This window comes from Pongo abelii, chromosome Y (genome assembly GCF_028885655.2).
Source record: "Pongo abelii isolate AG06213 chromosome Y, NHGRI_mPonAbe1-v2.0_pri, whole genome shotgun sequence".
Classification (NCBI taxonomy): domain Eukaryota; kingdom Metazoa; phylum Chordata; class Mammalia; order Primates; family Hominidae; genus Pongo; species Pongo abelii.
Window position 1 is genome coordinate 65365317 of NC_072009.2, and position 12165 is coordinate 65377481.

Here is a 12165-nt window from a genome sequence, read left to right on the forward strand (position 1 = left end):
CAGAGTTGAAAATACCTTTTCATACAGCTGTTGTGAAACACTCTTTTTGAAGATCCTGCAAACAGATAATTTGAACGCTGTGAGTCCTTCATTGGAAACTGGAATACCTTCACATAAAAACTAGACAGAAGCATTTTCAGAAACTTCTTTGTGATGTGTGCATTCAACTCACAGAGATGAACATTCCTTTTTATAGAGTAGTTTTGAGACACTCTTTTTGTAGAATCTGAAAGAGGACATTTCTTGGACTTTGAGGGTATGTTGGAAAAGTAAATATCTTCAAATAAAAACCAGAAAGAAGCATTCTCAGAATGTACATTGTGATGCGTGCATTCAACTCACTGAGTTGAACATAACTTTTCATAGAGCAGTTTTGAAACCCTCTTTTCGTAGAATATGCAAGTGGATATTTAGACCACTTTGAGGTCTTCATTGGAAACGGGAATATCTTCACATAAATACTAGACAGAAGCATTCTTAGAAACTACTTTTTGATGTGTGCATTAAATTCACAGAGTTGAACCTTCCTTTTGATGGAGCAGTTTTCTAACACTGTTGTACAATCTGCAAGTGGATATTTGAAGCATTGTGAAGCCTACGATACAAAATAAAATAACTTCACATAAAAACTAGACAGAAGTATTCTCAGAAACTTCTTTGTGAGGTGTGCTTTCCACTCACAGAGTTGAACCTTTCCTTTGATAGAGCAGTTTTGAAATGCTCTTTTTGTAGAATCTGCAAATGGACACTTCTAGTGCTTTGAGTGCTATGTTCTAAATGGAAATATCTTTTAAAAAACTAGACAGAAGCATTCACAGAAACTTTTTTGTGATGTGGGCATTCAACTCACAGAGTTGAACATACCTTTTCATAGAGCAGTTATGAAACACTCTTTTTGAAGAACCTGCAGGTGGATATTTGGACCAATTTGAGTCCTTCTTTGGAAGAGGGAATATCTTCACATGAAAACCAGACAGAAGCATTCTCGAAACATCTTTGTGATGTGTGCATTCAACTCACAGTGTTTAACATAACGTTTCATAGAGAAGTTTTGAAACACTCTTTTTGTAGAATCTGTAAGTGGATATTCGGACCTCTTTGAGGCCTTTGTTGGAAACGGGAATATCTTCACATAAAAACTAGACAGAAGCATTCTCAGAAACTTCTTTGTGATGTGTACATTCGACTAACAGAGTTGAACATAGCTTTTCATAGAGCAGTTTTGAGACACTCTTTTTGTAGAATCTGTAAGTGGATATTGGGACCACTTAGAGGCCTGTTTTGGAAACAGGAATATCTTCACATAAAAATTAGACAGAAGCATTCTCAGGAACGTCTTTTTGATATGTGCATTCAACTCACAGGTTTGAACAAAACTTTTCATAGAGCAGTTTTGAATCAATATTTTTGTAAAATCTGCAAGGGGATATTTGTACCATTTTGAGGCCTTCGTTGGAAACGGGAATATCTTCACATAAAAACCAGACAGAAGCATTATCAGAAACTTCTTTGTGATGTGTGCATTCAAATCACTGATTTGAACCTTCTTTAGATAGAGCAGTTTTGAAACACTATTTTTGCAGAATCTGCAAGTGGACATTTGTAGTGATTTGAGGGCTGTGGTGGAAAGGGAAATATCTACAAATATAAACTAGACAGAAGCATTCTCAGAAACTTCTTTGTGATGTTTGTGTTCAACTCACAGAGTTGAAGATACCTTTTCATAGAACAGTTGTGAAACACAGTTTTTGAAGAACCTGCAAGTGGATATTTGTACTCATTTGAGGTCTAGGTTGGAAACGAGATTATCTTCACATAAAAATAGACAGAAACAATCTCAGAAAATTATTTGTGATGTGTGCATTCAACTCACTGAGTTGAACACAACTTTTCCTAGAGCAGTTTTGAAACACTCTTTTTGTAGGATCTGCAAGTGGATATTTGGATCGCTTTGAGGCCTTTGTTGGAAACGGGAGTTTCTTCACATAAAAACTAGACAGATGCATTCTCAGAAACATCTTTGTGATGTTTGCATTCAACTGACAGTGTTGAACCTTCCTTTTGATAGAGCAGTTTTGAAAACCTCATTTGTAGAATGTGCAAGTGAGTATTTAGAGTGCTTTGAAGACTTCGTTGGAAACCAGAATATCTTCAAATAAAAACTAGACATAAGCAGTCTGAGAAACTACTTTGTGATGTATGCATTCAACTCACAGAGTTGAAACTTTCTTTTGATAGAGCAGTTTTGAAACACTATTTTGTTAAAATCTGCAAGTGGATATTTGGAATGCATTAAAGCCTTCGTTGGGAATGGGAATATCTCCAAATAAAACTAGTCAGAAGCCTTCTCAGAATCTGCTTTGTGATGTATCCATTCAACTCACACAGTTGAACCTTTCTTTTGAGAGAGCAGTTTTGGAACACTCTTTTTGTAGAATCTGCAAGTGGACCATTGTAGCGCTTTGAGGGTTATGGCAGAAAAGGAAATATCTTCAAATAAAAACTAGACAGAAGAATTCTCAGAAACTACTTAGTGATGTTTGCATTCAACACACAGAGTTGAACATACCTTTTCTTAGAGCAGTTGTGAAACGCTCTTTTTGAAGTATCTGCAAGTGGATATTTGGACTGATTTGTGGCCTTCATGGGAAACAGGAATATCTTCACATAAAAACTAGACAGAAGCATTCTCGGAAACTTCTTTGTGATGTGTGCATTCAACTCGCAGAGTTGAACATTCTTTTTGATACAGCAGTTTTGAAACACTCTTTGTAGAAGCTGCAGGTGGATATTTGCACAGTTTTGAGGCCTTAATTAGAAACGGGAAAATCTTCACTTAAAAATTAGACAGAATGATTCTGAGAAACTTCCTTGTTGTGTGCTCATTCTACTCACAGAGTTGAAGTTTTCTTTTGATAGGGCAGTTTTGAAACCCTTTTTTTGTAGAATCTGCAAGTAGACATTTGGAGCGCTTTGAGGATTTCTGTGGAAAATAAAATATCTTCATATAAAAACTGGACAGAAGCATTCTCAGAAACTTCTTTGTGATGTGTGCATTCAGCTCACAGAGTTGAACCTTCATTTTGATAGAGCAGTTTTTAAACACTCTTTTTGTAGAATCTCAAAGTGGATATTTGTAGCACTTTGAAGACTTCATTGGAAACGGGAATATCTTCAAATAAAAGCTAGACAGAAACATTCTCAGAAACTACTTTGTGATGTGTGCATTCAACTGACAGTGTTGAACATTTCTTTTGATAGAACAGTTTCAAAACACTCTTATTTTAGAATCTGAAAGGGACATTTGAAGTGCTTTGTGGGCTATGGTGGAAAAGGAAATAACTTCAAATAAAAACTAGAGAGAAGCATTCTCAGAAATTTATTTGTGATGTGTGCATTCAAATCACGAAGTTGAGCATATCTTTTCCGAGATCAGTTTTGAAACACTCTTTTAGGAGAATCTGCAAGTGGATATTTGGACCGCTTTGAGGTCTTCATGGAAAAGGGACTATCTTCATATAAAAACTGGACAGAAGCATTCTCAGAAACTTCTTTGTGATGTGTGTATTCAACTCACAGAATTGAACCTTCCTTTTCAGAGAGCTGTTTTGAATCACTCTTTTTAAAGAATCTGCAAGGGGATATTTGACCGATTTGGGGCCTCTGTATAAAAACCATGACGCCTTCGTTAGAAACGGGAATACCTTCACATGAAAACTAGACAGAAGCATTTTCAGAAACTTCTTTGGGATGTGTTCATTCAAAACAAGGAGTTGAACCTTCCTTTAGATAGAGCAGTTTTGAAACACTCTTTTTGGAGAATCTCCAAGGTGATATTTGGAAATTTTTAAGGCATTCGTTGGAAACGGGAATATCTTCCCATAAAAACTAGGCAGAAGCAGACTCAAAAAGTCCTTGTGATGGGCGAATTCAACTCACAGAGTTGAACCTTCCGTTTCACAGAGCAGTTTTGAAACACACTTTTTGTAGAATCTGAAAGTGGACATTTGAAGCACTTTGAAGATTTGGTTGGAAACAGGAATGTCTTCAAATAAAAACTAGATAGAAGTCTCAGAAAACTCTATGCTATGTGTGCATTAAAATCACAGAGTTCAACCTTTCTTTTAATAGAGTAGTTTTGAAACACTCTTTTTGTGGATTTTACAAGTGGACATTTGTAGCTCTATGAGGGCTACGGTGGAAAAGGGAATAACTTCAAAAAAAAAACTAGACAGAAGCCTTCTCAGAAACTACTTTGTGATGCGTGCAATGCACTCACAGAGTTGAATATAATTTTTCATAGAGCAGTTGTGAAACACTCTTTTTGTAGAATCTGCAGGTGGAAATTTGGACTGCTTTGAGGCCTTCGTTGGAAACGGGAATATCTTCACATGAAAACTAGACAGAAGCATTCTCAGAAACTTCTTTGTGATGTATGCATTCAACTCACAGAGTTCAACTTTCCATTTTATAGACTAGTTTTGAAACACTCTTTTTGCAGAATATGCTGGTGGATATTTGGAGTGCTTTGAGGACTATGGTAGGAAAGGAAATATCTTAACAAAAAAACTAGACAGAAGCATTCTCAGAAACTTCTTTGTGATGTGGGCATTCAACTCACTGGGTTGAATCTTCCTTTTGATAGAGCAGTTTTGAAACACTCTTTTTGTAGAATCTGCAAGTGGATATTTGGAGCACTTTGAAGCCTTCATTGGAAAAGGGAATATCTTCAAATAATAACTAGACAGAAGCGTTCTCAAAAAGTACTTTGTGATGTATGCATTCAACTCACAGAACTGAGCCTTCCTTTTGATAGAGCAGTTTTGAAAAACTCTTTTTGTGGAATCTGCAAGTGGATATTTGGATCGCTTTGAGACCTATGGTAGAAAAGGAAATACCTTCATATAAAACCTAGACAGAAGCATTCTCAGAAACTTCTTTGTGATGTTTGCATTCAACTCACAGAATTGAACATACCTTTTCTTAGAGCAGTTGTGAAACTTCTTTTTGAAGAAAGTGGAAGTGGATATTTGGACCAATTTGGGACCTAGGTTGGAAACAGAAATATCTTCACATAAAACTAGACAGAAACATTCTCTGAAAAATGTCTGTGATGTGTGCATTCAACTGACGGAGTTGAGCACAACTTTTCCTAGAGTTGTTTTGAAGCACTCTTTTTGTTGAATCTGCAAGTGCATATTTGAACCGCTTTGAGGCCTTCATTTGTAGCGGGAGTTTCCTCTCATAAAAAATAGACAAAAGCATTGTTAGAAACTCCTTTATGTTGTGTGCATTCAACTCACAGAGTTCAACCTTCCTTTTGATAGAGCAGTTTTGAAAAACCCATTTGTACAATGTGCAAGTGGATATTTGGAGTGCTTTGAAGACTTTGTTGGAAACGGGAATATCGTCACATAAAAACTTGACAGAAGCATTCTCAGAAACAACATTGTGATGTGTGCGTTCATCTCACAGAGTTGAAACTTCCTTTTGATAGAGCAGTTATGAAACACTCTTTTTGTAGAATCTGCAAAGTGATGTTTGCACCATTTTTAGGCCTTCATTGGAAACGAGTATATCTTCACATAAAAACTAGACAGAAGCATTCTCAGAAACTTCTCTGTGATGTGTGCATTCTACTCACAGAGTGGAACATAACCTTTCATAGAGCAGTTTTGAAACACTATTTTTGTAGAATCTGCAAGTGGATATTTGGACCGCTTTGAGGCCTTTGTTGAAAACGGGAATATCTTCCATAAAAACTAGACAGAAGCATTCTCAGAATCGACTTTGTGATGTGTGCATTCAACTTACAGAGTTGAACCTTCCTTTTGAAAGAGCGGTTTTGAAACATTCTTTTTGTAGAATCTTCATGGGGATATGTGGACCGATTTGAGGCCTTCATTGGCAATGGGAATATCTTCACATAAAAACTAGACAGAAGCATTCTCAGAAACTACTTTGTGATGTGTGCATTCTACTCACAGAGTTGAACTTTCATTTTGATAGAGAAGTTTTGAAACACTTTTATTGCAGAATCTGCAAGTGGACATTTGGAGTACTTTGAAGCCTTCAGTGGAAAAGGAAATATCTTCACATAATAACTAGACAGAAGGATTCACAGAAACTTCTTCATGATGTGTGCATTCAACTCACACAGTTGAACCTTCCTTTTGTTAGGGCAGTTTTGAAACACGCTTTTTGTAGGATCTGCAATGGGATATTTGGAGCGTTTATATGCCTTTGTAGATAACGGGAATATCTTCAAATAAAAACTAGACAGAAGTATTCTCAGAAACTACTTTGTGATGTGTGCATTCAACTCACAGAGTTGAACATTTCTTTTGATAGAGCAGTTTTGAAACACTCTTTTTGTAGAATATGCATGTGTACATTTGTAGCACTTTGAGGGCTATGGTGGAAAAGGAAATATCTTCAAATAAAAAAGAGACAGAAGCTTTCTCAGAAACTTCTTTGTGATGGGTGCATTCAGCTCACAGAGTCGAACATTCCTTTTCATAGAACAGTTGTGAAACAATCTTTTTGAAGAACTTGCATGTGGATATTTGGACCGACTTGAGGCCCTCATTGGAAACGGGAATATCTTCACATAAAAATTAGACAGAAGCATTCTCAGTAATTTCTTTGTGATGTGTGCATTCAACTCCCAGATTTGAACGTAACTTTTCATAGAGCAGTTTTTCGCCACTCTGTTTGTAGAATCTGGAATTGGAAAGTTAGGCGGCTTTGAGTCCTTCATTGGAAACTGGTATATTTTCACATAAAAACTAGAGAGACGCATTCTCAGAAAATTTTTTGTGACGTGTGCATTCATCTCACAGATTTGAGCCTTCCTCTTTGATAGAGGATTGTTGAAACACTCTTTTTGTAGAATCTGCAAGTGGATATTTGGAGCACTTTGAGACCTATGAATGAAAAGGAAATGTCTTCAAATAAAAACTAGACGGAATTGTTCTCAGAAACTTCTTTGTGATGTGTGCATTCAACTCAGAGATTTGAACTTTCCTTTTGATAGAGCAGCTTTGAAACACTCTCTTTGTAGAATCTGCAAGTGAATATTTGGAGTGCTTTGAAGACTTCATTGAAAACGGGAATAACTTCAAGTAAAAACTAGAGAGAAGCATTCTCAGAAACTACTTTGTGATGTGTACATTCAACTCACAGAGTTGAACCTTTCTTTTGATAGAGCAGTTTTGAAACACTTTTTCTTCAGAGTCTGCATGTGGACATTTATAGCACTTTGAGGGCTATGGTGGGAAAGGAAATATCATCAAATAAAAACTAGATAGCAGCATTCTCAGAAACTACTTTGTAATGTGTGCATTAAACTGACAGAGTTGAACATTCCTTTTCATAGAGCATTTGTGAAACACTCTTCTTGAAGGAACTGCAAGGGTATATTTGGACGGATTTGAGGCCCTCGTTGGAAACGGGAATATCTTCACATAAAATCTAAACAGAAACTTTCTCAGAAACTCCTTTGTCATGTGTGAATTCAACTCACAGGGTTGAACATACGTGTTCATAGAGAAGTTATGAAATATGCTTTTTGAAGAACCTGCAAGTGGATATTTGGACCGGATTTGTGGTCTTCATTGGAAACGGGAATATCTTCATCTAAAAACTAGACAGAAGCATTCTCAGAAACTTCTTTGGGATGTGTGCATTCAACTCACAAAGTTGAACCTTCCTTTTGATAGAGCAGTTTTGAAACACTCCTTTATAGGTTCTACAAGTGGACATTTGTAGCCCTTTGAGGGCTTTGGTGCATAAGGAAATATCTTGAAATAAAAACTAGGCAGAAGCATTCTCAGAAACTTCATTTTGATGTTTGCATACAACTCACAGCGTTGAACATACCTCTTCATAGAGCAGTCGTGAAACACCCTTTTAGAAGAAACTGCAAGTGGATATTTGGACCCTTTTGAGGCCTTCGTTGGAAATGGGAATATCTTCACATAAAAACTAGACAGAAGCATTCTCAGAAACTTCTTTGTGATGTGTGCATTCAACTGACAGAGTTGAACTTTCCTTTTGATAGAGCAGTTTTGAAACACTCTTTTTAGAACCTGCAAGTGGATATTTGGACCACTTTGAGACCCTTCATTGTAAATGGGAATATCTTCAAATAAAAACTAGATAGAAGCATTTTCAGAAACTTCTTTGTGATGTGTGCATTCAACTTACAGAGTTGAACCTTCCGTTTGATAGAGCCTTTTGAAAAACTCTTTTTGTAAAATCTGCAAGTGGATATTTGGACTGCTTTGAAGCCATCATTGGGAATATCCTCACATAAAAACTAGACAGAATCATTCTCAGAAACTCCTTTGTGATGTGTAAATTCAACTAACGGAGTTCAACTTTCCTTTTGATAGAGCAGTTTTGAAACACTCTTTTTGTAGGATGTGCAAGTGGATATTTGCACCGTTTTTGAGGCCTTCGTTGGAAAGGGGAATATCTTCATGTAAAAACTACAGAGAAGCATTCTCTGAAATTTCTTTGTGATATGCACATTCAACTCGCAGAGTTGAACCTTCCCTTTGATAGAGCAGTTTTGAAACCCTCTTTCTGTAGAATCTGCAAGTGGACATTTGTAGCTCTTTGAGGCCTTCCATGGAAAATGATATATCTTCATATAAAAACTATACAGAAGAATTCTCAGAAACTTCTTTGTGATGTTTGCATTCAACTCACAGAGTTGAACATAACTTTTCATAGAGCAGTTTTGAAATTCTGTTTTTGTAGAATCTGCAGGTGGAAATTTGAAGCCCTTTGAAGCCCTCATTGGAAACGGAAATATCTTGGAATAAAAACTAGACAGAAGCATTGTTAGAAACTACTTTGTGATGTGTGCATTCAACTCAGAGAGTTGAACATTTCTTTTGAGAGAGCACTTTTTAAACACTCTTTTTGTAGAATCTGCAAAAGTACATTTGTAGTGCTTTGAGGGCTATGGTGGAAAAGGTAATATCTTCTTATAAAAACTAGACAGAAGCATTCTCAGAAACTTATTTGTTATGTTTGCATTCAACTCACAAAGTTGAACATACCTATTCATAGAGAAGTTGTGAAACACTCTTTTTGTAGGATCTGCAAGTGGATATTTGGACCGCTTTGAGGCCTTCATTGGATATGGGATTATCTTCACATAAAACTAAACAGAAGCATTCTCAGAAAATTCTTTGTGATGTGTGCTTTCAACCCACAGAGTTGAACATAACTTTTCATTGAGCAGTTTTGAAACACTCCTTTTGTAGAATATGCAAGTGGACTTTTGAAGTGCTTTGAAGCCTTCAGTGGAAAAGGAATTATCTTCACATAAAATCTGGTCAGAAGAATTCTCAGAAACTGCTTTTTGATGTGTGCATTCAACTCACAGTGTTGTAACTTTCTTTTAATGGAGCAGTTTTGAAACACTCTTTTTGTAGAAACTGCAAGTGGATATTTGGTGCTCTTTGACCTCTATGATGGAAAAGGAAATATCTTCACATAAAAACAACACAGAAATATTCTGAGAAACTTCTTTGGGATGTGTGCATTCAACTCAAAGAATTGAGCCTATCTTTTTATTGAGCAGTTTTGAATCTCCCTTTTTGCAGAATCTGCAAATGGGTGTTTTAGAGCTCTGAATCTTACTGTGGAAAAGGAAATATCTTCACATAAATACTACACAGAAGCATTCTGTAAACTTCTTTGTGAGCTGTGCATTCAACTCATAGAGTTGAACTTATCTTCTCATTGAGAAGTTTTGAATCTCTCATTTTGATAGAATCTGCAAGTGGATATTTGGAGCCCTTTGCATAATATGGTGGAAAAGGAAATATCTTCAAATAAAAACTACATAGAAACAATCAGAGAAACTACTTTGTGATGTGTGCATTCAGCTCACAGTGTTGAACCTGTCTTTTGATTGAGTAGTTTTGAATCTCTCTTTTTGCAGAATCTGCAGGTGGATATTTGGAGCCCTTTGAGGCTTATAGTGGAAAAGCAAATATCTTCACATTAAAACTACACAGAATGATTCTGAGAAACTTCTTTGTGATGCGTGCATTCAACTCCCAGAGTTGAACCCATCTTTAGATTGAGCAGTTTTTAATCTGTCTCTTCCAGAATCTGCAAGTGGATATTTTTAGCCCTTTGTGGCCTATGGTGGAAAAGGAAATATCTTCAAATAAAAACTACACAGAAACATTTGGGGAAACTTCATTGTGATATGTGCATTCATCTCACAGGGTTGAAGCTAACTTATGCTTGAGCAGTTTTGAAACAGTCTTTTTGTACAGTCTGCAAGTGGATATTAGAGTGCTGTGAGGCCCACCGTGGAAAAATAAATATCTTCAGACAAAAACTACACAGAAGAATTCTGAGAAACTTCTTGGGATGCGTGCATTCATCTCACAGAGTTGAAAGTTTCTTTTGATTGAGCAGTTTTGGAACACTTTTTTTGTAGAAGCTGCAAGTGAATATTTGCAGTCCTTTGTTGCCTATGGTGGAAAAGGAAATCTCTTCACGTGAAAACTGCACAGAAGCATTCTGAGAAACTTCTTTGTGATGTGTGCATTCATCTCACAGAATTGAAACTTTCTTTTGATTGAGCAGTTTTGACACACTCTTTTCGTAGAATCTGCAAGTGGATAATTGAAGCCCTTTGAGGCCTGCTGTGGAATAGGAAATATCTTCACATAAAAACTACTCAGAAGCATTTTGAGAAACTTCTTTGTGATGTTTGCATTCAACTCACAGAGTTGAATCTATCTTTTGATGGAGCAGTTTAGAATCTCTCTTTTTGTAGAATCTGCAAGTGGATATTTAGAGCACTTTGTGCCCTGTGATGGAAAAGGAAATAACTTCAAATAAAAACTACACAGAAGCATTCTCAGAAACTTCTTTGAAATGTGTGCATTCATTTCACATTGTTGAACTTATCTTCTCATTGAGCAGTTTTGAATCTCTCTTTTTGAAGGATCTACAAGTGGATATTTGGAGCCCTTTGCGACCTATTGCGGAAAAGGAAATATCTTCAAATGAAAACTACTCAGAAGCATTCTAAGAAACTTTTCTTGATGTGTGCATTCAACTCAATGAGTTGTTCCTACCTTTCTATTGAGCCGTTTGGATTTCTCTGTTCATAGAATCTGCAAGTGGATATCTGGAATGCTGTGACTCCTACTGTGGAAAATAAAATACTTTCCAATAAAACCACACAGAAGCATTCGGAGAAACTTCTTTATGATGTGTGCATTCAACTCACAGAGTTGAACCAATATTTTGATTGGGAAGTATTGAATCTCTCTTTTTGGAGAATCTGCAAGTGGCTGTTTGGAGAGCTTTGAGGCTTTGTGTAAAAGGAAATGTATTCACATAAAAACTACACAGAAACATTCTGAGAAACTTCTTTGCAAGGTGTACATTCAAATCACACAGTTGATCTTATCTTCCCATTGAGCAGTTTTGAATCTCTCTTTTTGGAGAATCTGCAAGTGGATATTTGGAGCCCTTTGTGCCGTATGGTGGAAAAGGAAATATCTTCAAATAAAAAGTACAGAAAATCATTCAGAGAAACTTCCTTGTGATGTATGCATTGAACTCATAGAGCTGAACCTGTCTTTTGATTTAGCCATTTTGAATCATTCATTTTGCAGAATCTGCAGGTGGATATTTGGCGACATTTGAGGCCTAATGTGGAAAAGCAAATATCTTCTCATAAAAACTACACAGAAGCATTTAGAAAAACTTCTTTGGGATGTGTGCAATCAACTCACAGAGTTGAACCTTCTTTTGATTGAGCAGTTTTGAATCTCTCTTTTGCAGAATCTGCAAGAGGATATTTGGAGCCCTTTGTGGCCTATGGTGGAAATGGATATATCTTCAAATAAAAACTGCACAGAAACATTCTGAGAATCTTTTTGAGGAGTGCACTCATCGCACAGTGTTGAACTGATCTTATCATTGAAAAGTTTTGAAACACTCTTTTTGTAGAATCTTCAGGTGAATATTTGGAGCCCTTTGAGGCCTACTGTGGAAAACCAAATATCTTCAGATAAAAACTACATAGAAGCATTCTGAAAAACCTCTTTGTGATGTGTGCATTCAACTCACTGAGTTGAAACTTTGCTTTGATTGAGCAGTTTTGAAACAATCTTT